The sequence below is a fragment of the Canis aureus genome, chromosome 13, assembly GCF_053574225.1.
Source record: "Canis aureus isolate CA01 chromosome 13, VMU_Caureus_v.1.0, whole genome shotgun sequence".
NCBI lineage: Eukaryota > Metazoa > Chordata > Mammalia > Carnivora > Canidae > Canis > Canis aureus.
The window spans coordinates 35,998,389-36,023,605 of record NC_135623.1 but is presented as its reverse complement, the minus strand read 5'-3'; the positions used below and the strand labels follow the sequence as shown (position 1 = coordinate 36,023,605).

Sequence of the window (25,217 nt, the reverse complement as noted above, 5' to 3'; positions counted from 1 at the left end):
TAAGCAATATCCTTAAAAATCCTATACTTGGAGATTGGACCTTTGCAGTTAGGATGCGTTGCTGGAGAAATCTGGGTCACCATTTTGGATACTCTAGACCATGAGCTTTGTGAAGTCAGGAACTGTAATGGTTTTTGTTGTTATTGTCAACAATCTTATCCTCAGTTTCTGGCATCTAGTAAGGGCTGAATAAATATTTGTTGAATAAATGCCTGAAATTGTTTCCCTTCCCACATAATGGCAGCAATGGAAGGAGAAACAAAATGGCAATGTCATTTTAACTTAACCCAACCAAGTTTCATAACCAGGAGGAAACAGCTGCTCAGCCACAGAGGAGAGTTAACCAAACAGGCATAAATATTCATCCATCAAGTAAAAATCCTTAGTGAATTATCCTGATATGGAAATCTGCCAGGATGATCTGAAACAGACTCTAAAATGGAGGACAGCTGAAATCCAAGAGACTTAGGACTTGAAATAACTTGAAATCTCACATTTTTTAATCACTTCATTGTACTGTGTCTTTTTCTAAGCAGGTTGCAAGTAATCTTCCCAATGACTAAATTGTAATAATATACTTGTAAGATAACATTAGACAAAAATACTATCTTGCTCTTCTAGATGGCTCTAAACTAATTAGAGTAATAAGAGAATTTCTCTAATGTCGTTTTAATCAAAGACTTAGTGATTCAGAACACTTCCTGAGAGACTGCACAAAATTTACATGAGACTCATAGAAAGTCAGTGTGTAACCTTACCAAGATCTGGTCTCAAGCCATGTCTTATGCACAAGATGTCACAGGATTCCACTGGGTTTTAAAATGGACTAGAGATTTTACGACCTTGCCTGCTAAGAATATTTTGCACATCTTAAATTCAATATTTATTGTTAAGCTGCAAGCTGATCAAGGTAATAAATGCATCTTATTTAGGCTAGACATTTGTTAGTATCAATTTGAAAGTGGCTTTTAAAAAATTGTAGTAAAAAACACACAACGTAAGATCTACTCTCTTAATTAATGTTTAAGTGTACAATACAGTATTGTTAACTATAGGCACTATGGTGCACAGCAGATCTCTAGGACTTTTTCATTTTGCATGACTGAAACTTTATACCTACTGAACAGCAACTCTTCAATTTACTTTCCCTGAGCCTCTGGCAAATACCATTCTATTTTCTGCTTCTATGAGTTTGACTACTTCAGATACTTCATAGAAGTAAAATCATGAGTTGGGTATGTATCACTCCATATCTATGATTATGTATAAGCAAAATTATGTTAGAAGTCAAATCAAAATAAATAAGAAAAATAAGTGGGTAAAAAGGTGTTAATTGGGACTGTAGAAAAACTAACCAAAAAGATATCAAGTAGAAATGCATTAATTATTTATCTGCATATCCCACATATTCTTGTTTTCATCAATCTATGACTATAATAAATTTATACTTATTTATTCAAAAAAAATCATAACCAATTTAGTTATAAAGCAGTTCATTTGTCTTTCTCTTAACTCACCTATGTGGAAAGACTAAATTATATGCTTGTGACAGACCAAGAACTTAAAAAAATACTTTATTTAAATTCAATTTGCCAACATATAGTATAATACCCAGTGCTCATCACATCAAGTGCCCTCCTTAAATGCCAATCACCCAGTCACCCCATCTTGCCACCCTCCTCCCCTTTTGCAATCGTTTGTTTGTTTCCCAGAGTTAGGAGTCTCTCATAGTTTGTCTTCCTCTCTAATTTTCCCCACTCAGTTTCCTCCTTTCTTTTAGAGTCCCTTTCACTATTTCTTATATTCCACATATGAATAAAACCATATGATTGTCTTCCTCTGATTGACTTATTTCACTCAGTATAATACCCTCCAATTCCATCCACGTGAAAGCAAATGGTATTTAGCCTTTCTTGTGGCTGAGTAATATTCCATAGTATATATGTACCACATCTTCTTTATCCAATCATCTGTGTTAGGACATCATGGCTCCTTCCATAGTCTGGCTATTGTGGACATTGCTGCTATGAACATTGTGGTGCAGGTGTCCCATCATTTCCCTACATCAGTATCTTTGGGGTAAATACCCAGTAGTGCAATTGCTGGGTCATAGGGTAGCTCTATTTTTAACTTCTTGAGGAACCTCCACACTGTTTTTTTAGAGTGGCTGCGCCAGCTTGCATTCCCACCAACAATGCAAGAGAGTTCCCTTTTATCCACATCCTCACCAACATTTGTTGTTTCTTCGGAACAAGATCTTTTTTTTTTTTTTTTTGATAGTCTCACACACACACACACAGAGGCAGAGACATAGACAGAGGGAGAAGCAGGCTCCATGCACCGGGAGCCTGACGTGGGATTCGATCCTGGGTCTCCAGGATCGCGCCGTAGGCCAAAGGCAGGCGCCAAACCACTGCGCCACCCAGGGATCCCCAGACCAAGATCTTAAAGCTAAAGTTTATTTAATAGGGATGTAGCATATAAATAAGGTAGGTCAAAGCACACCTGTTAAATAACTGAAAATTACTCTGGCTTACTCAAGAAAGAAAGTTAAATTTATTAGATTCCTAAGATAGCATACAGAAGTGAAAAACATATTGAACCACCATCTTGCCTTGACAAAGTCTCAGGACAAAGGCTGCTCTGGGTCTTCAACATCAGAAACTATTGAACTTTCTCTTGAGTCTTATTTATCCCTGTACTAGTACCCTTCATAACTATAGGGCTCTGTTCAAGTTTCATGTTTCCAAGAAAAAGAACTGGATTTGCACAACTTAGATTAGGCATCTCTCTCCTTGATAAATCATTCAGGCAAATGTTTTGGGGGCAGAGGTGCCATCAACACAGCCAGAGGGTAAACTCTGAAAACAAAGACATTCCTCCAATTTGTATCACTGTAATGGGTTATCCTTATGGTCAGAGCAATGTTCTCTTGAGGTAGAAGTCGATGGTGATGCATGAAGAATCCTCTCAGAATGTGGCTTGACCACAGTTGGGTTTGTTCTGGGACTAAAACAAGAAGTAGAGCTATAGATCTTAAATTGAGTTGAATAAGCAGAATGTAGTATGCCAAATCCTATAGCCCTGGCCTATGACTAGAATTTAATATCAGAGTTCTTCTCTGTTTCCTCTTCTCCAGCTTTTGTTGATAGAAACAGCACATTTTATTTGCTTCATCTTTCTCAAGGTTGCTTCATAAAAAGTAAGAGCTGATTTCTCACAGACTTGGGCAATTCTGTATTTAGCTCATTAGACATGGAGATACTGCATCTTCTTGGATCGTTGCTCTCACTAAGGATTAGACAATATTGCAGTAATGATATGCTAGAAAATGCAAGATCATATCCACCTCTTTTAACCAAATTTTATATTCTGAACTTAAAAACATAGTCCAACATCTTGCAATTCTCAGGATTTCCATCCTTTTTAAGGTAAAATAATTATAAAATTATATGTGTAATACTTCCCTTATAAAGAATATCAGAAAAGTATATGGATGAGTATTTTAGTTATCTATTGCTTTATAACGTATTCTTACAAAATTTAGCAGCTTGAAACATGAACATTTATTTGACTGTCTCTGTGGGTCAGGAATTTTAAGTGTGGCTTACCTTGGTGGCTCTGGCTCAAGATCTTCCATGGAATTGTATTTTGGGTGCTGGCTAAGACTGTGATCTCACTTGAAGGTTCAACTGGGAGAAAATATGCTTCCAAGCTCCCTCAACATGATTGTTGATAGGATTTAGTTCCTCTTGAGCTGTTGAACTGATGGCTTTAGTTCTTTGCTGGCTGATGTCTAGAGAAAGACTGCCAATACGAAAGCCACAGCCTTTTTGCAACCTAATCTTATAAGTGGCATCCGATCATCTCTGCTCCATCCTACTCACTAGAAAGGAATCGCTAGGTCTAACCCACATTTAAGTAGAAAGAATTACTCAGGTTCAACTCCCAGAATGCAAGAATCATTGGGAGCTCTCTAAGAGTCTGCATTTGACATCAAGAAAATCAACATCTGTAATACCTTTAGTACTGGAAATACAGGTATGTTTTGACATTCAGGAATTAGAAGAAAGTCATAAAATAAAGTACAATAAAGAAACATTAAAACTGAAAAGAGATTTTGGGTAAAAGTGAAAGGCATTTATGATTATGAACCAAGAGGAAAAGTGGTTCAATTGCTAAAACAGATTTTTATTGGCAAACATGAAGAATTTTACACCAAACATTTACATCAAACTTTCAATAGGCCACAGATTTCTGGGAAAATTTTAAGTATATGCCTAGTTACCCTCTATAATAAGTAGCTGCCCATTATTACTCGTGGTTATCAGTACAAAGAGCTAAGTAAAAATACTGGCAATGGAGAAAGCCTTATAAAAGAAACTCTTAAAAAAAAAAAAGAAACTCTTATCAGTACAAGAAAAATGTAAAAATGTATTAAATAATTCTAACAAAGTATGCTTACAAGAAAGGTACATAGAGGGAAAAATGCAATAATTTAAATAACTCACATTAACACAAAAGCAAAATATTCTGAGGCAAAAGAGCTCAAGACCTTGGGCCTCTTTTAGCTCTCTGGAAACTGGCCAATTATACCTCTTCATATGAAAAACAAGGAGAATAACCAAAATCCTTAACAACAACAACAAAAATTATTATATTTAGATATTTTAATCTTATTAATGAACTATGATTACAGACAACAGATACCTGGAATGAATGCCATATGGGATGGGTAAAGCAGCTAAGACATAAACATAGAAAAAGAAAATTATCAGACACTGGAAGAATAACGTAAAACATCCAATTTGGGCATGTTAAAATCAACATGGCATGTTTTACTTAGGAATTGGCAGATGGTCTACTCTACTAGTCACCCTGAAGATTCATTTCTCAGATAACAGGAAGCTCTCTTCTTTGTGTTTTTTATCCAAGGCAGAGAATGGATAGGTGAAGCCAATAATGATACATTGATGCCTTATTTGAAAAGATGGGAAAATAATTTTAAATACACATTTTCAGATTAACTTACTAGAGAATTTATAGAAACACAATGGTTGAAAGCTTTAAAAAAAAAAGAAAGAAAGAAAGAAAGAAAGAAAGAAAGAAAGAAAGAAAGATTTAAAAAGATGTCAACAAATCAGTGGCCCCAATATTCCTAGCAATTCACCAAGATATATTGAATGTCAACAATGTGAAGAACACTGTGCATCAGAGATAGGAAGGCAGTGAACCATAGTTCATATAATTATTTGGTTTTACAATATTTTTCCTAATATTTTTCTAATTTATTATTTGGAAAAAGTCAAAAAGCATAAAGAAAATATAAAATCATCCATATTAAACATAGTTAATATTTTGGTATGTTTCCTATTAAAATTATGTGTTTTTATATATGGTTATATGTAGGTAAATTTTTTTTTTTAATTTTTATTTATTTATGATAGTCACACAGAGAGAGAGAGAGAGGCAGAGACACAGGCAGAGGGAGAAGCAGGCTCCATGCACCGGGAGCCCGACATGGGATTCGATCCCGGGTCTCCAGGATCGCGCCCTGGGCCAAAGGCAGGCGCCAAATCGCTGCGCCACCCAGGGATCCCTGTAGGTAAATTTTAAATACTGATATACAATTTTTTATAAACTATTTTGCAACTTTCATTTTAACCACCTATGATGACAGGGTTTTTAAAATTATTATTACTCAGTATACTTTTAAAAACATGACTTTTAGAATATGTGCAGTATTCTATTGTGGTTATAACACAATTCATCAAAGCTGCTCATATAATGGATATTAGGTTATTTCCAACCTAAATATTTGTTTTGTGTATTTTTGATATTTGTGTAGTGATAAACATTCTGAAACAAAAATGTTGATCACTTATCATGCAAAATACAATCTGTGCTCTTAGAGTTCCTATTCCTGTGGAGGGGAGGGAAGAGGTATAAACAATTACATTTAGGTATAAACAATTATGGCATCTGGTAAGTTTTAAAAGACAAACAATGTAAGTCATTGATCTACATTTCATGTCAATCATTTGCTATCTCTGAGGATTGAAATGTCTTTTCTCCTCACTCTCCCAGACTGGTGGGGACAGAAAGCTTAAGTTTGTTTTTTAACACTGAATTTACCACGGAACTTTCTAAAGACACAAATGGGAGGTATGAGAGAAGCTAGGAGCTACCATGACATTCTAGTCATTTAACTCTCCTCAGACTGACTTCAAGTATTTAGCAGCAATTAACACAACATTATAATCTCTGCTTTCTGACACCCTGTTTTTCTTTCTTTCTTTCTTTCTTTCTTTCTTTCTTTCTTTCTTTCTTTCTTTCTTTCTTTCTTCTTTCTTTCTTTCTTTCTTTCTTTCTTTCTTTCTTTCTTTCTTTCTTTCTTTCTTTCTTTCTTTCTTTTTCTTCCTTTCTTTCATTCAGATTTTCTTTATTTATTCAGGAGAGACACAGAGAGAGAGAGGCAGAGACATAGGCAGAGGGAGAAGCAGGCTCCATACAGGGAGCCTGATGTGGGACTTGATCCCGGGACTCCAGGATCACGCCCTGGGTCAAAGGCAGGCACTAAACCGCTGAGCCACCCAGGGATCCCCCTGACACCCTGCTTTTCAATTGGCTCTGCACTGGGCAAAGAATAAGGGGTATTATTTATTCGCCATCTAAAATCCCGGTAATTTATATCCTATTTATAATTATTTTTATTTGCTCTAGGAGAACTGGTGTTTGGTTAGATCTGGGAGGTAAGGGACAGAGAACCAGACTGACCCTGGATGCTGAAGAAAATCTCTACAAAAGAAGGGACAGAATGGGTGAACACAATGATTTTGGTTTTGAGCTTAAACATATGTGGGGGTCCCTAATGGAGAAATCAAGTAAGAAGATATAAGAAGAGTTACAGCCTCATTATGTGAGATGCCAAAAGTTTATTTCAGAGTATGTCATAAATTGATCATAAATCAATAAGAAAGTCAACTTGCAGATTATTAGAGGCAACACAACATAACTACAAATAGCAATAGTCTATTACATAAAAGGATTATCACATCCTAGAAGAAGAAGTTTAGGAGTCAGAAGTATTGAAGTAATTTCATTAATTTGAAAATCTGTATAATGGGAGAAATAGCAGCAATGATAATAATTTTTTGGTATCTTTCTTTCTTCAAAATGAAAGTATGACAGTCTGTCCCATTTCCTTCTTTCCTTCTTCTGTCTTAATCTCTACAGCATTAATGTAACATGATTAACTAGAAAATGTCACTGGCTTGGAGGCCTAACTTAAATCTTACCTAGCCTGCTAGGTAAAAGAAATATTCTCAATTAAAATTTAATATGTAAACTCTCACAGTGGGAACTATATCAGCTTTTAAAGAATAATTTACAACTCAAAAGCAAGCAGGAAAGTACCTAGATGATAAGTGAAAGTATTATCTATTAAGATAAAACATAGGTCCCAGGAGGAGTATATTTGTACTGGGAGACAACCTTTCTTATCATTTTTCTCTTAATAAATATGTGTACATTTATAGCACTTTATCATTTAGCTAGTCTACTGAAAGTTACACACAGCGTGTCACATAAAGGGGCATAATATATGTCAACCCAGGCTTCTGCAAGTTTTCCAATCTGAAAACCTTTCTTTTTTTTTTCAGCAGAAAAGTATTATTTCTTTTAAGGACAAACAAACCACATCCAAGGCCTTAACTTACAGACCAAAGGAGCCATCTAAGGCATTAGCTATTGAGGTACAATACACACGTTGGGGGGCAGTGAAAAATGCTTTGCCATCTGAACCTTATACCAAACTTTGCTCAATCGATAGCTAAGCACTGCTAGTGCTTGGGTGTGGCTGAGGGTAAGAGCATATCTGCAGAACCAAAGGAGAATAGCTGTGTTCCACAAGTACTGAAGCATTTTAGACTGCATTAGTGGAGGGTAGGTTTCACGTAGAAGGGAAGAGGAAAGACCAGTTTGCTATTTAACTGCCAACAAACTCATCTTCTTTACCAATAGTATAAATAAAAGGACTTTATTTACAGGACTTTAAAGGAAAGAGAAATCACATCCAATTGCAGGACTGAAGGTTTCAGAAAGTTGAACTTGAGCTTGTCTATCATGAATTTTGACAGATGAGGATGTGGCAAAAAGAAAAAGACTAGAAATGTGGGCATTTCTCAAAGCATATTAAACATTCTAAAATTTTGAATGGGATATTTTGAAATATTTTTTTTCTCTCCTTGCTACTTTAACACTATGCAGTTAAGTCAGCCTGACCTCCTGAAAACCAGAAACCCAAATGGAAATAAGCCCCAGATCCTTTTTGGGAATTCCTCAATTCCTTAAATTGCTTATATTCTCGCCTTTTTTCTCTCTGGCTCTGACTCGGCCCTGGCTCTAAATTGAAACTATATATATTGCTTTTTGGATTTGGGTGTCTATATTCAGTCTCCCTGACTTTGAGATATTCTCTTTAGTAATTTTTTTACATATATTCAACCTTGTGACACTTTCCACTCCAGATTGTCTCTGATAAGATAGTTCTCCTTTGTTTTGGTCTTTTGGGATCCACTCCCTGCACAAGGATTGCTTGGCACCAGGGCAGCCTAAGGTGGATCCACATGAACAAGGCTTTGGATGTCAATCATGGAAGTGACTGGCAAACAAACATTTATTGTTATTTTTTTTTCCTGGAAATACAAATGTTTGTTGGAGGAAAGTATAAAAAAGAAGAGAAAAATCACCTGGAACTCTACTGCTCAAGATAAACAGTATTAATCTGTTGATAGATTTCTTCCTAGTCTTTTTTCTATTTATTTGTGTGTGTGTGTGTGTGTGTGTATAATCATTTCCCAGTATCATTAGTTTGGCAGAAAGGTTTTTTTTTTTTTTTTTTTTGTATGGCTTATACACCTATATATAAACAAAACATAGTGAAACACTATTATTAGACATTTATGTTGCTTTTGATTTCTCACTATTATAGAAGAAACCCTAATACCTAGTAGTCTATGCAGTGCAAGTCGCTTCAAGAAATTATTGGTATAAAACTAAATGTCAATACAAATAACACTAATTCTATATTTGCATCTTGGAAAATATTCTTCAGAAACCATTCACAGACCACAAAATTTCTGTAACATTCCCTAATCATTTGAGGGTAGGCAAATAAGCTGCTTCTCCTTAAAGTTTGCCCAAGTATAACATCCTTTCTACAACAAATATTACTGTGATGTTCTAGTAGTGATTTTCTATTTCCCTCATTTCTTCTACATCTATTTGTTGAAATTCTTCTGTAAGGAATATGCATCTCTACCCTCTCATCCATTTATTATTTATTCAGTCATTCACTTATATCAATATAGATTCATATACAGGGGGGTGTATAATCCAATAATATTGTTATTTACTTTGTTCAAATTGTTTTAGCACTGGTCATTGGGAACTCTTTTTTGGGTAGGTTCCTTTGTTATTTTGATATGACTCCATCTCTGCATCTATCTCTGAACCTTTCTTTACTTTCTAGTATGACAGAATGCTTTACACTGATTTTATGTATTCTCTGGCCAGCCCTAGTATCAACTATTTCTTCAAGGAGCCCAGATTTCTTTTATCGGAGAACTGTATTGAGAAACCACGACCTAGGCACTAAGGGTTTCACTGCAAATAGATGTCACTGCTTATAGGTCTTCTCAGCAGACAGAACTAGGAAATATGTGTTTGCATACTAATGATCTATGCACACATATCAATGTTTACCTATCTACCTGTATGTATAATGAAGTAGATAGGAGTTTTTGCTGTTCTCTCCAACTCTAACCCAGCACCACAAGGTTCGTTCTAGTGTTCCCCCTACTGGCTAATTTGTAAATTCCTTTTTTGATGATGAGAAAATGTATCCACTACAGAGTACCATGCAGAACAGTTCTATCACCCTAATAATCCCACTATGTGACTCCTATATAGCCACTTCCTCCCTTTTTCCTAATCCCCAGCAACTAATGATCCTACAGCTATCTTTTTCCAGAATGCCATCTAAAGGAATCATACAGTAGACTTTTTGGGGTCTAGCTTCTTACACTTAGCAAAGTGAAGACAGTATTTTAAATGTACTTCTGCTAAGGCTCGGAGGGTACAGAGGTATCACAGAAGTACCAACAGGAGGTAAGACAGATATAAAACGAGTATCACTGTGACCCTTCCACTTCTGCTTGATCGAAATAAATATGCATTTATCTGTTATATATAGGCTTCCATATGCCATCTTGTTTACAAATTTTTTCTACTGGTTTAAGAGAGCATCTTATATAAACTCTGATCATTCTGAATTAAGGCAATATTAGTAATAATGGAAAGTTTGGAACAATTAAAGAAGGTGAATAGAAAAGGGATGCCAGGGTGGCTCAGTTGGTTAAGCACTTGCCTTTGGCTCAGTCATGATCTCCAGGTCCTGGAGCCCTGCATCCAGCTTCCTGATCAGCAGGGAGTCTGCTTCTCCTTCTTCCTCTGCCTCTTCCTAAGGCTTGTGCATGCTCTTGCTCTCGCTCTCTTGCTTACTTTCTCTCAAATAAATAAATAAAATCTTTAAAAAGAAAAGAAAAGAAAAAAACACAGAATCTTGTTTTAATGTGTTGAATAAGTGCACTAAGAAAAATCTCAGGTATTTGGGTTAAAAAGTAGATATATATAGATATCTCATCAAAACAATGAGAATAAGAGATGTGGAATAAAAGTTGAATTCTGTTTTGAAAATTGAGTGAGAGGTCTATGCTAATCCTTTGAAACTCAGCAATTAAATTTGAGTTAAAAATACAGATTTGGAAGTTACTGGGTCAAACATTAATAAAATGTATAGATATGGATGAGTTATCAGAAGGGAAGTATTAAAAAAGGGGAAAAAGAAGCACAGGGTGCTGCTATTTGAAACACTGCTATCTATTAGGTAAAATATAAAAAGACCAAAGGGAGACAAGAGATCTATGTAGAAGAAAATCCAGGAAAGACTGATATCACAGACTTCAAGAATACGGTGTCTTGCAAGGATTTCAGTGTTCAACAATGTCAAAGATCAAAAAAGAAGAGACACACAGAAAAAAAAAATGCTCCTTCTAAATTTGACTCTTAAATGTTGGTGATGACAAAAGTTTCAGTGTGTTGAAGGTGAAGTAGAGAGCAATTATTCTCTAACGAAAAATAAAATAAAATAAAGGCATATTAAAAAGAGTGGATATAGCCTATTACCTCTAAAAGTTTGAGTTAGAAGAGAAAAAGAATTAGGGGAGAAAAAATATGATCTGGGGTATTTATAGCGTTGGTAGGCTGCATTAAAGTTCTACTTTAAGACATTTAGAACAACTTGGTTTTTCAAGTGTTTTAAAAATAATTGCTATCATTTATTTCTTAAAATTACTCTGTTTGGTAAATGTTCCTAAATCTGCTTTAGTTAAATGTTAAAAGTTATATAAGAGATAAATAAAATTACACTAAAATTAGTAGCAGATCTGTAGAATTTCTGGAGTCAGATAAGCTAAAAGAAAAAGCATTTAAGAAATGTCAAGTTAGAACTGTTTCACTAGTCCTCCTCAGCATCCTGAATATTAAAGATAAAAAATTAGAAGTGTGTTGGATGAGTTAATTGTCATCTCAAAATAAAAATCAACTAAAAAAAAAAAAAAACACACAAAACAATTAAGTGCTGAGTTCTGAAACTTTCGTAGCCAGAAAGGAAAAAAAAACAGTCAAACCAATGCTAAAACTAAGTATGACTGACATGTTAAATTCAATCATGTTGGATTTAAGGAGAAAAAATGACAACACACTAAACAATGGAATTAGGGAGAGAAAAAAAACATTGGTTTTAAATTTTCTAATTAGAGCTCTGACATCAAATACATGTAGGCAATAGAGGCATTTAGCTCTGCCCTTTAGGAACTAGAAATATAATCTCCTGGAATCTCCATGAGATTGGAATAATGACAGTCACCTACCTTATAAAATGCTTGAGGGGATTAAATGACAGAGTAAAATGATGCTGTGACATCAAGTTCTGGAACAAAGTAAGTCCTCAACAAAAGGTTGATGATGATGATTACCTTTCCTCAGTCCAAGTCCTAATTCATCTGATATAAGACAATGGGAAATAGAAAACCTAGGAATCTAGAGCCCCTTTCCAAGTTTATATCATTTTCTATCTGAAAAAGTTGCATCAATGAAATCACTTGCACTGAATTTTCTCACATTTTTAGTATATCTTTAGCTCTCAAATGCTATTATTCAAGTATACCACATGAGTTTTATAAAATATAAAATCAATGGTCAGTTATGTTTAAAAAGAAAAAAAATGCTGTAGCAAAAAATCTCACTTTCTTCCATAACCAAGAGAACTAGTTGGAAAACATCTTCTGTAAACTATTTTTTAAAAAAAGGAAATCAGAAAATTTCAGTTTTCAAGGATTTTAATTTTTTGGCACACTTAGGTTGGTTCACACAGATTTGAATAATATACCCATATGGTCAAAGTTAAATTTGTTTTGACATTTCTTTGGCCTATTCTTTGGGCTTTTTAGAGTAATTTTTCAAAAAATCTGAAAGGAAACAATTGTTTTGATGAATGGCCTCTTGAAATTTGACTTAAAAAAATTCTGATGAAAAACACTGTAAGTCACTAAGCTCCAATAAATTACTTCAACAAGTATACTTGCTTTCAAAATCGCTTGAAAATATTTACTTTAATTATATATTAAGAAAAAAATTAACTGGAAGAATGACCCAGGAAAACCAACAAAATGTAGAGAATAATCTCAAACAAATTGAGAGCAAAAAACTTTTTAATACAAACTAAACAGGATTGTTGAAAGGTAATAGACAATAAATGGATGACACACCACAGTTTTTGTCTTGAGGATTTTAAATATACCCTTAACTGGAAAATAGAATAAGATGTATTGAGAAGATTACCTAACTTCTTAGAAAATATCAAAGAAACATGCAAATCTTTTGTGTTTCCTCTTTCAATTTGAAGACCCTCCACAGGAAAGCAGTTTGGGAATGTTATTTTTATTTGCAAAATTTTTAATTACTCTAGTACTACTATCCTTATTTTTAAAGTAAAAAATAAATGGAAACATGAGAAAGTAAAAAGTAATAACTTTTATCATAAAACAGTTTCCTTTTGTATCATTTATAAAATTATGCTATACTTTTATTTTATACAGTTGGGTGGATATTTCTCAGTGGTATCATTCCTAATTGTCTAATGTTTACATCAGGGAGAATATATTAATTTATAATTAAAATTTATTTGTAAGTAACCAGTGAATAACATAAATATCACATTAAGCAAGGTAAACAAACAGTAAATGTAAAAAAGTTCATCTTACATGAAAAGTTTGCTTAACTGACACAGGAAGATTTTCCCTAATTGAGAAAGGACTGGCACTACAGTAAGTTACTAAGGTTAGCAAGATGATATAAATCTCTGGAAATATTTATATTTCCACTTATGCACTTTGCTTGTACCCCAATATTTTTAACAAATACTTAAGGCATTGTTTGTTGTTTCTCACTTCATTTGGGTTTTTGCTCAAAAACAAGCTTCTCAGAAAGGTCTTCCCAAATCATTCTACCTAAAATCGCTCCATTTACGTTACTTTATTTTTTATTTATAGCACTTATTACTATCTAATACATTATTATATTTTTATTTGTATGCTTACTTTTTCCTCTCCTTAATAGAAGTTCCATGAGCATAGGTACTTTTTTACTTACTGGTGTATCCCAGAACATATTAAAGTGACTGGAATACAAATGTGCTTAATAAAAAATATTTGACTAAATGAACGAATTATTGCTTGTCTTCCCCTAGTAGAGATTGTTGTTGAGGGCCAGAACCTCACTCTCTAGTAGAATTCCATGTTTGAATATGGTTGGCTTATAGTAGAGAACTAATGAATTTTATTTTAATTCTATAAAAATCCTTGGAGTGTTCAAGAAGATAATGTGGCATTTGTGGAAAAATTTAGAGTTCTCACTTTCTAAATTATCACCCACTTCATTTGGTCATGCTGTATAACACAATGTAATGTTCAGAATTATCTTCCAAGGTTACATAAATTAGTTTTCCAAATGATGACTTACTATAAGCAAAACTATGCATATTGCTATCTCTTAGAACTTTACTTTGCTTCTAACTGAAACTCCTCCTTGGTAGAATTATCTGTATCTAGTCCCTACTCACCCCCAACACTGCCTCAGAAAGGCCTCAGAAAGGCTAATGTCTCATGCCTCAACTTGGATCACCAAATTTACTCTCTCTGCTACTCTCTTTATTTCTATTTATTTCTATTTTGTATTATAGATCTGATCAGTTCTTTCACTTACATTTATCTCTAAGTTCTCTTTCAAGTCTTACTCTCTATGATGTATATCTCTTAGAAATTCTGATTAGTATATCAGATGGAAAATATATTTCAAAATACCTTTATGTAAAACAACTGTTTCTAAAAATAATTTTTACTTTAAAACAGAAGTCATTTGATTACAAATTAGAACCATAAATATAATCTGCTAGTAAGAGACAATGCTTACTGACCTACTGACACCCTAGTTATTTGATCATCAGAGCAAAGCTAAATTAGAACTGATATTTCTTACAACTGGGTTAACTCTTCTAATGATTTTTATTGTCTCACTTGTCTAAATTATATTATAGTACTTTATATATATATATATATATATATATATATATATATATATATAATTATATATACTATGAATTTCTTTTCCAAACTGAGATTATTATATATACGACTTTTTTTCTCATACTATCAGATTTGTTGTCTGTTGTTAACTGACAAAGAAAATAGCAAAAGTGGGGCAGCCCAGGTGGCTCAGTGGTTTAGCGCCACCTTCAGCCTGGGGCCTGATCCTGGAGACCCGGGATTGAGTCCCACGTCGGGCTCCCTGCATGGAGCCTGCTTCTCTCTCTGCCTCTTTCCCTGTGTCTCTCATGAATAAATAAATAAAATATTAAAAAAAAAAAGAAAGAAAATACTGAAAATGTTTTCTCTTACATCTAGTATTGCCTGCTAATTGTAAAAAGTATAGAGATTTAGGAAATTAATTATTTAACTACTGGTAACATTGTATTTCCTTCTAGTCATAAAATTATGAAAGGCCAAGATGAGAATATCATATATAAGTAAATATGATGATTATATCATATAAAAATATAGGTATACAAATATATGCATATAATATATAACAAATATATTACTATATTTATTTATATATTAATTATGTTAATATACTTATGTTTATATATACATGTAGTTATACAATTATAAAAGAACAATATGATTATATCATGTACATATAAATGAATTAGTAACAAATTGTACAAGTTTTTAAACAATATTGATCATACTTTGTCTCTTTTTGCATCTGTTTTAACATTAAAATCAACAATTTCCCATATCATCAAAGTCTATTTCTAATAGTTTTTATTTTATTAGTTTTTATTTTTATTTATTTTCCTTTCTAATAGTTTCTATTATTTTTTTCAGGCATCTGCTACTGTATTACAAGAAATTCAAAGCTTATGGCTTAAAACAACTATTTTATTATATCTCATAATTCTGTGGTTGACCAGGCTCAGCTAGGCAATTCTGTTTTACTACATCATGTTGACTGGGGCTGCAGTGATCTGAGGGCTCATTTGGGTTGGAATTTGTCCAAAGGAGCTCACTCACATGGCTGACAGTTGATTCAAATTGTCAGGCGCTCTGGCCTCTCCAAGCAGCTTGGGTTTCTCACAGCATGGTGGCTTTGTTCTGAGAGAGAATGTCCCCATAGTGAGCATTCTAAGAGACAGGAAACAGAAACTACTATTCCTTTTAACAGCTAGACCTGGAATTAGCACAACTGTTGCCTCCATTGTATTTCATGTGATAAGCAAAGAACTTTGATTAAGGAGAGGTAAAATAAACTCCACCACTCAATGCAGAGAAAGAGGAATTTGGGTCCATATTTAATTCACTAGAATAGTTGCATAACTTCTAGAGGCACCATAACTTAAAGTTAAAAATAATCTGCTAAAGGCAACAAAAGGAGAATATTTACTATAATTAAGGGTAAGACATATCTGTGCAACTTTTCTTTGGGTCTAGCCTGTTTGGAATTCACTTGGCTTGGTGATTTTGAGAGTTATGTTTTTTTCCCAAATTTGAGACATTTTCAGCCATTATTTCTTCATATACTTTTCAGCCCCATCCTGTTTCTATTCTCCTTCTGGACTCCAGTTTTAGATTTTGTTACCATAGTCTTTCATGTTCCTGGGTTTTTGTTCTTTTTCAGTCTATTTTCTCTCTGTTCGGATTGGGTAATTTTTATTGTAGTATCTTCATGTTCACATATTCTGTCCTCTGTCCACTTCTTTCTGCTATTGAGACAATCTACTGAGTTTTTCATTTTTATTATTTTTTTCAATTTTGAAATTTCTACTTGGTATCTTCAATTTTTTTCTTGAGATTTTCTAATTTTTCATGCTTCAAGCCTGTTCATACTCACTGAAGTATTTTGATGATGGCTGCTTTGAAATCTTAGTTAATCTCCACATTGGTGTCTTCTCAGTGTTATCATCTATTGGTCATCTTTTTTCATACAAGTTGAGATATCCTTGTTTTTGCTTTGGAAAGTTCTTTTCCCTCTTTCAGGCAGGATAATGTCATCAGATACTTAGTGGAGAATATGAAATATCACCTCTGCTTAGCTGTAACAAGGCTTTCTTCCCTTAGGATGTCAAAAAAGATGGAGCAAGCAACCAAGCCTCTGTTAGAAAAGGTCTGCTAAAACAGAGATTTCGATAAGGTTTAGAGTCTCATAATACACAAAATGTTCGAGACATAATAAAAAATCACGTCCTTCCTATATGACTTCCACTGACACTGCAGTTGGAGGGCTCCTTACCACTAGATCATGGTGAATGTTCTAGCTTCATCTGCTTCACCTCCTCTGAATCTGGTGGGAAGAAAGAGGGTGCTTTGTATGGTGGGATGGCAATAGAAATCCAGGATCCTCATGGGGACTCCATTGAAACCATGGGAGCCTATGCTTACCACCAGGGAGGACTAAAAGTCCCAGCTCCCTACTCAACCTTCTCTAATATCTCCTTGGTAAAGAAGTTGAGTCCACATTACATTAGGTAAGGGTGGAGGTCTAGCCTCCCCTTCGGACTTTTGCTGACTGGGATGAAAGTGGAGCAGTGTTTTGTTTCATTTTCTGTGGTGTTTGAGTGAAGTAGGGTGGTTTTTATCTAAAAGTTTTATGTTTGTTAGGTTGCCCCTTTCCTGATCCTTTGACTAGAGAGACTAGGAGGTTGTTGTACTTAATTATATTAGTGAGAGAAATAGAGGCGAGTATGCCTTCTTGATCCAGAACCACATTTTAAAAATCCGATTATTTTCACTTCGTATATTATGAATGTTTTCAAATATTGTTAAACTCATCGAGAAGTTGTTACACAGACCTCCCAAAAATCCTTTTTAATAGCAAAGATCTATACTGGCTTATAAGAGAACTATCTCCAGATGGTGGAATTGCATGTGATTTTTATTTTATCTCTTTGTTTTCTTGTCTGTAATGTCTAAATTCTCTTGTGAACACATATTGCTTTATATTGTGACAGGATATTACTAGGTAATTATTAGTAGTAAAGAAGTATTTTTCTAAATCAGACTACCACTGCATATATCAGTAAGGATAAATAGTGCAATATTTATAGTGGTAAATCATAGGAACTTTATACATAGTTTAGAAGATTTGACAGAAAAAAATTAGGATTGTTAAGTTCTTTAAGTAGCATCTTACTTTGTAAAAGTTAAATTCTTAATTCCTATCTTACAATTCAGTAGTATTTAAGGCATATCTCTATGTATTCTCTCTCTCTCCCTCTATCCCCCTCCGCCCACCTAGGTATCGCATAGAAAAACATTTCAGTGTTTTTTTTTTCTTCTCTGTTTTTACGTTGAAAGAACAAAGCTAAGAATATCCTTAATAATCTAGGGAGGGACAGATGGCCATACAAAAATAACCAAGTTGACCGAAATGATGGCAAAAATGCCACATTTCTCTGAATACTGTCACTGAGCAATAGGAATAAAAGTCCAGGTTTTTATGCCCCCTTCCTCCAAACTGAAGAGTAAGGTAAAATAACACCATCAAAATTAGTTAAAAGAATACTTTCTTCATTTATTTCACTTTGATTAGTTAAACCAAAGCCTTAACTACAAATACTTCAACTTTGAAATGATTTCAACTCCAGAGACGAGAAGTGGCAATGGCTGTGCCTTTTTGGGAGGTCTGAGCCCTTGCCCCCATTCTGTTGCACATCCCTCACAATACTCCTCACATAGTGAATTCAGCATCCTTTGTTGGTTGTTAGTAAGCTAAACAGAGTTTTTACCTAAGTGATAAACTAGCTCAGTAGGCATTTGATTGAAAAGAAGACTTTCAATTTACTAAAATATTTTTTTAATAATCAGCATTCAGTAATTTTAAATCTCCAATGGAAAACTAGATTCCATTCTTCTGATTTTGGTCAGAGTACTTCCAAATATGCAGGAAAGGCAGCTAGAGGCATCAACAAAAGAGATTTCTCCATTTCTAAATCAGAATCAAACTGGCAGGAACTTCTGGAGTCAAGAGAACTGCCTTTTAGTAAAGTGATTAGGAATTATAAGCTTAACTGTTATGTTTTTAAAAAGCACTATTGTACCTTTTTGTCCATGTTGACGAAGTTCAAATCTCTAAGCTCTTCTCATTCATTCACACATACATTCAGCAGACATTGTATTGAGTACTAAAAATTATATTAACTACTAAAATATGGAAGTAAGACATCCTCATTATGTTCATAATCTTAAAATTTCTTCATTTATACTGGAGTGTGTCTTCAGAAAAAAAATCAATTAGTAACTTAGATCATCTGTTTCTTAATGAAGACAGCTCTGAAATGTGCTAAATTTACAAAGCCTTTTTAAAAGAGTGCTAGTAAAATAAGGATAGATGGGAGCCATTTAGCTTGTCCTAAGAAGGTATTTCCTATATTTAGAGTATTTCAATGAGTATAGACAATGTATTCATTATATAAAAAAATTACTTGGGAGGGTAGAGGTGGGGGAAGAGAGAATTTATGAAGACATGCTGACAAAGGATCATTTCTTTGAGATCCTGTATCACATTTCAGTTTCTCTATTATTAAACTAATTGCCTTTGTTAGTGAAGTTTCTAAGATATTAAATCTCCATTCCTGCAATGCATCTGTATTCTGTTGGGTAGCTTGCTTCTACAGATGGTTGAGTTATATGACACTAGCTACACTTCAGCAGCATGTATGTACATTATTCCTTGCTAAGGTTCCTTCTCCAAGTATCTGCTATTAAGAAGTTTGGCTGGAAAAGTCATAGAAATCTTTCTCAGTTTTAAGTCTATTTATTAAAGGTTAGTACACAGCTAGTCTATCTCCCCTTGCTCCCTTTCCCTTGGTTCTATGTGGGCACCAAAAGGCCATCCAGGACTGAGGACCTCCTAGGCTATTTATAATCCTATAAGATGTATTAGTCCTTGATCACAGCAGTTTTTCCCAAGAAAAAACTGCCAATCCAATCGTAACATTCTACTAGGTAGCAAAAATCCAGAAGAAAGGGAATTCTGATTCCTTTTTCTTCCCATAAAAAGCTCCATCCCAGTATGTGGATCTCACCATGTATCCATTAAGCATCCACTTCATATCATTAGCCACTCTCTGAAGCTAGAGTAATGAGAGTGTGGAAAAAAATCTTTACTGAAAAGAATAAGATTACAGGAAATTCAGTGTTTGATAAAATTTTAGTCATGGCTATGTTGAGCCACACAGAGGAAAAAGAGAGAGAGAGATCCTAATTGAAAAAGTTTGGGGGGCAATAAAAAGTTGCTCTCAAGATTTTACAGAAGAGAGATAATATTAAATCCTATCTTCATCTCTGAGAGAAATATTACTGAATAACAAATGATCCTGACTCTCTATGTTTAAGTCTAAATGCTAAACAATTCTGGCTGGGGACATTCAGGGTACTGGGCAATTGATTTTAAAGCCCTGACATACCTCCCTGATACAAGGGAAGTGGCTATTCCAATTCAGTCAAGAATTGACAAAGATGTAAAAGATGGAGAAATGAATTTAATGATTAAGTAAAAAGAGAAATCAAATACTACTGGGCCAATTTCTTTAGAGATTTTCCTTGGCCATATATGCCAAGAGTTTCACCAGGGAATCCAGGTTCCTAAGGACTGGATTCTTGAGAGTAGGCTGTATTTATAGTTATTGTTAAGATAACTACATAGTAATACATTATTTTCTCAGCTTTTAGTATAAATTTAGTTATTTTCAAGATATTCTCATATTATTTTTATAAAGTCCCAAGTAAAAGAACTCTTTAAGCTTTTATTAAAGGCAATTATATAATCCAATAAATACAAAAGAATTGCTAATATTCAGATATCCTGAATGGCCAGGGAAGCACCACCCTCAGAGAATAGTGCTTCAATATTAACTGATTACCACTGAGGTGTGCAAAGAATTCCTACAGCAACTATTTCACAGACCCTGCTACCAGTTGATGGATAGGAGAAAACCCTGTACAACAATTTGGATTGCCAGTGAGCTAAAATGTTTATTTACCTCCGTCATCAATGAGAGCATTCCTGGCTTTCTAATCAAAACTATAAAGAATAATAAGTAGCAATAAAAATGGCCACTATTTAATGTAATCCTAAAAGATACAGATTCAGAATGTAGATGTTTAAAAACACTTTAATACAGTATTACCTAACTTAGTGTAGGAACTGAGAACTTAATACATCGTAAAGTTTATTCTAGACTTAAGGCACATTTTGTTTTCATCAGATTTACTAGCCACGGCTACTCAATTCTTACGTCCTATTTCAAATATCATTTCTTTGGTGAAGCTGTCTTTGACCTCTGTCTGGAATTAAGAACAGTTTCTCCAGCAGTACTCATTGTTCTCCATATGGGCTCTTAGAACATTTCTACATAACTCTGTCATAATTTATTATTAGCATTAGTTGTTGTTACATATTCCTTTCCCACCAGCTGTGAAATTATCTGAGACATGGACAGCATTTGATTAGTATGTTTATCTATAGTGCTTAATACAGTGCCTAAAACTGAGTGGTCACGTATTAAATATGAGTTTGGTGGAATGGTGCATATACAGCCAGTTCCACTGAAAAGTGACCATGAATTATACTATCAGCTGCCACAAACAACATTTTTAGCCATAAAATTTCTACATTCAGTTTATTTCTCTTTGGTTTCTTAGACCATGTTCCATGTACATCTTCATTTTCAAAACTCTCTGTGGATTAAGTTTAGCTAGCCAAAAGACAAAATATCTACTGACTGAAATTAAACAGACTTCCCTTCTGTTAAGAGCTCTTTAAGCAAGTCTCAGAATTTGATGCCTTTGTACAGCAATGGAAGTAAATTATGAAATGTATTATCCGATAGAGCATATGTCTGGATCAAGTTTTTAAACTATATTTTCTTTAAAGCCTATATGATCCATCTGGAAATAAGTCAACTATAAAGAAACAAAAAGACTGTGAGCAGCTACTGAAGAACACTGCATGACAGATTGTTTTCTGGGTGCCTGATAAAGGGTTTCAAAGAGCTTCTGATTGAATTAGTAAAGGAGTTCATTTTTATAACCCTTGTAAGAATAATATAATATATTGTGATTATACAGTGTCTGACAACAGGGAGTCTTGAATCCTGCTGATGTGATTTATTCTGAAATACCCCAAGTGAAGTTGCTTTCAAAAATCTTACATATTGGGAAAGGGCCAATTGTCATAGTAGATGGTAATCATTAGACTAACCAGTAACATGGTTTTCCTTTATTGTGTTTATAATCATTTCTTTCTAGCTCATTTATTATCATTTCCTCCTTGTAATGTTTTGATTGGTGTTTGTTTAGATGGAAACAATGAAATTTTTGGCTAGGTACAGAAGAGAAAGAATTATTTTAGGATTAATATCTAATCCTTTTGGTCTAGGCCACACACAGAAGAACAGAAGACAACACTATCACTGCCAGTGTCATGTCTTCAGCACATGAAGGGCTGACTAAATCAGCATAGAAGTCTAATTTTATAAAATCCTATAATGTTCAATAATTAAATAATACTACTAGGAAAACTGAGACACTTCTCATTTACCAGCAAGACAACAAAGATAGCATCAGTCCCAATCCCAATCCTAATCCCAGCAGGCTTTTTTATAGATGTTGACAAGCTAATTTTTAAATGTATATGGAAATGCAAGAACCCAGAATATTCTGCATGGTTATGAAAAAGAAGACTAAAAGTGTAAAGTTTGTATTACCTGATTTCAAGACTTTATATAAAACTATAACAATCAGTGTGAGTCTGGAATACAGATAAACAAACAGATCAATAAAACAGATTAAAGGGCTCAGAAACTGACTTACACTTATTTAGTTACTTTGCTTTTGATAAAGATTCCAAAGTAATCCAAAGAGAAATGAAAGCCTTTTTGGCAAATGGTGCTGGAATACAAATTCACATGAAAACAAACTCTGACCCCTAAAACACATTATACACAAAAATTAATTTGAGATACTTCATAGATAGACCTAATCCAAAAGTTAACGTTATAAAATTTTTATTTAAAAAAAAAAAGATTTTATTTATTTATTTATTCATGAAAAACACAGAGAGAGAGAGAGAGAGAGAGAGAGAGAAAGAGAGGCAGGGACACAGGCACAGGGAGAAGCAGGCTCCATGCAGGGAACCCGATGTGGGACTCAATCCCAGGACTCCAGGATCATGCCCTGGCCAAAGGCAGGTGCTAAACCACTGAGCCACCCAGGGATTCCAAATTATAAAATTTTTAGAATGAGCTATAGGAAAATCTTTGTAACCTCAAGGTAGCCAAAGATTTCTCTAATAAGAGAAGACAAGGACCATAAAACAAAAAATAACAGAATTCATTAAAATAAAATAAAATTACTCATTAAAAGACACCATTAAGACAATTAACAGGCAAGTCACAGAGCATGAAAAACTATTTATTAAATTTATGTGTACTATAGGACTGACATCTTTCATTATTGATATAGATATGACCACATCAAGATCTGTTTGCTGTTGATAGGTAGAAACTACTAAAAAGGGGATCCCTGCATGGCTCAGCGGTTTAGCACCTGCCTTTGGCCCAGGGCATGATCCTGGAGTCCTGGGATTGAGTCCCACATCGGGTTCCCTGCATGGAGCCTGCTTCTCCCTGTGCCTGTGTCCCTGCCTCTCTCTCTCTCTCTCTCCCCCTCTCTATGTCTATCATGAATAAATAAATAAAATATTTAAAAATAAAAAAAAATTTAAAAATTAAAAAAAAAAAGGAACTACTAAGAAACAGTAGTCAGATCAACCTTGGTAAGAGGAAGTTCAGATCGTTGAGCCCATTTATAACCTCTATCCCTGTCACCATGGGCACTCTGCCTGTGAGCTCATTGAGCAAGTACTAGATGGAGAAAGAGGCATCTGACATTTAGAGAACCTGTCCTTTCGTACACCTAATTGTTGAAAGACTTCTCTACAGTAGATTCCATTTGGTGAGCACTCATGAGACACAATTATTTTTCACACTATATGTCAAGTTTCAGAAGTCCACCCACATGCATTTTTCTTCCAGACTTCCTTGCCACTACATTTTCAGCCCTATTCTTCCTAAGTCCCTGATCATAACACCAAATCACTAGAAATTTCCCATTAGTCAATGTAGATCCATTCTTCTGGTCATCTCTTTGAGTAGACTAGGTAGACAACAAAAGAATGTCCCACTCAATGCTCTGCCTACTAAGATGATTTCCATTCACCTTTTCCCGCCAGATCATCCCTGAATGAGACTGTAATGTTACAGCAGTGCACCTACTGGTTAACTCTCTATGAGATCATAGGTGTGTTCTGAAATAGAAGAGACAATGCAACTGAAGTCCATGTCAACAGAGCCCGAGCTTATATACCTTTTCCACCTGATAACAGAATACTGCTGTATATGCCCAACTTCATGGCTTGGTGGATCTGAAACACCCGGTTCAAGATGGAAAGTTCAGGCTACATGGTCACCTTATGTTCCATGGCAGGCATTCAGTCTCTACCAGGACCCAGTAGGAAGTTAGGATGTATTTCTCAAAAGAGAAAAATTGTAGAAAAAGGCAAAGATTTACTCCAAAACTCTGGAATTTTGATATTCTCCTGTTAGTGCTTAAAGTGACTCAACAGTACATCAATATTTGCCATAGACACTCTGAGAATCATTGATTCTGCTAGGTCATGAGGCGCATTTAGCAGAACAGCCTGCATTGAAACCTTAATTTGCTGAATAGTCTTCTATTGCTCTGGTTCCCACTCAACACCAGGACCCTCATGGATTACTCAGTAAATGGTTTCAATTAATACATTCAAATAAGGTATGTTATCTCCAAAATCCACAAAGGCCACCAATATCAAGCCCTATTTAGTGCTAGGTGGTTCAAGGTACAACATGTCTTCCACTTTCAAGGGGATATGTTCATAGGTTCCAAACCATTGAGCTCCAGAAATGTCACTGAGGTGGCTGACCCCTGAATTTTTGTGTGATTTCTCTTTCTCCCTCCCTCTTCTTTGCAAATATCAGGCCAATTAATGCAACCTATGAGTTGTGGTTTCTCTTTTATTCACAGATAATTCTCTGTGAATTATCCTAGGGATGCCTGGGTGGCTCAGTGGTTGAGTGTCTACCTTTGGCTCAGGTCGTGATCCTGGGATCCTGGGATCGAGTCTGCATCAGGCTCCCCACAGGAAACCTGCTTCTCTCTCTTCCTATGTCTCTGCCTCTCTCTGTGTGTCTCTCAGGAATAAATAAATAAAATCTTTAAAAAAAAAACCCACTATCCTAAACTGTCTTAGTAGGTGAAGTTTTACATAATCCCATGACTTTACATAGCAAATACAGTATCTTTTGTATTAGTTTCCCATTGTTGCTATAATTGCCACAAACTAGAGGCTTGAAAGAACATATTTATTGTCTTTGAGTTCTGGAGGTAAGAAGTTCAAACTGTATTGGCAGGGCTGCATTTCTTCTGGAGACTCTA

General features: G+C 34.6%; 1 protein-coding gene across 1 annotated transcript in view; it reads right to left on the bottom strand.

Annotated features, from left to right (window-relative positions):
- Window positions 1-10,434: 10,434 nt before the first annotated feature.
- Window positions 10,435-25,217, bottom strand: part of TMTC3 (transmembrane O-mannosyltransferase targeting cadherins 3) — a 102,287-nt gene continuing 87,504 nt past the window's right edge. Inside the window, exon 15 of the transcript XR_013350650.1 lies at window positions 10,435-10,588. The gene's annotated coding sequence lies outside the window, so the exon portion shown is untranslated. The remainder of the gene's footprint in view (window positions 10,589-25,217) is intronic.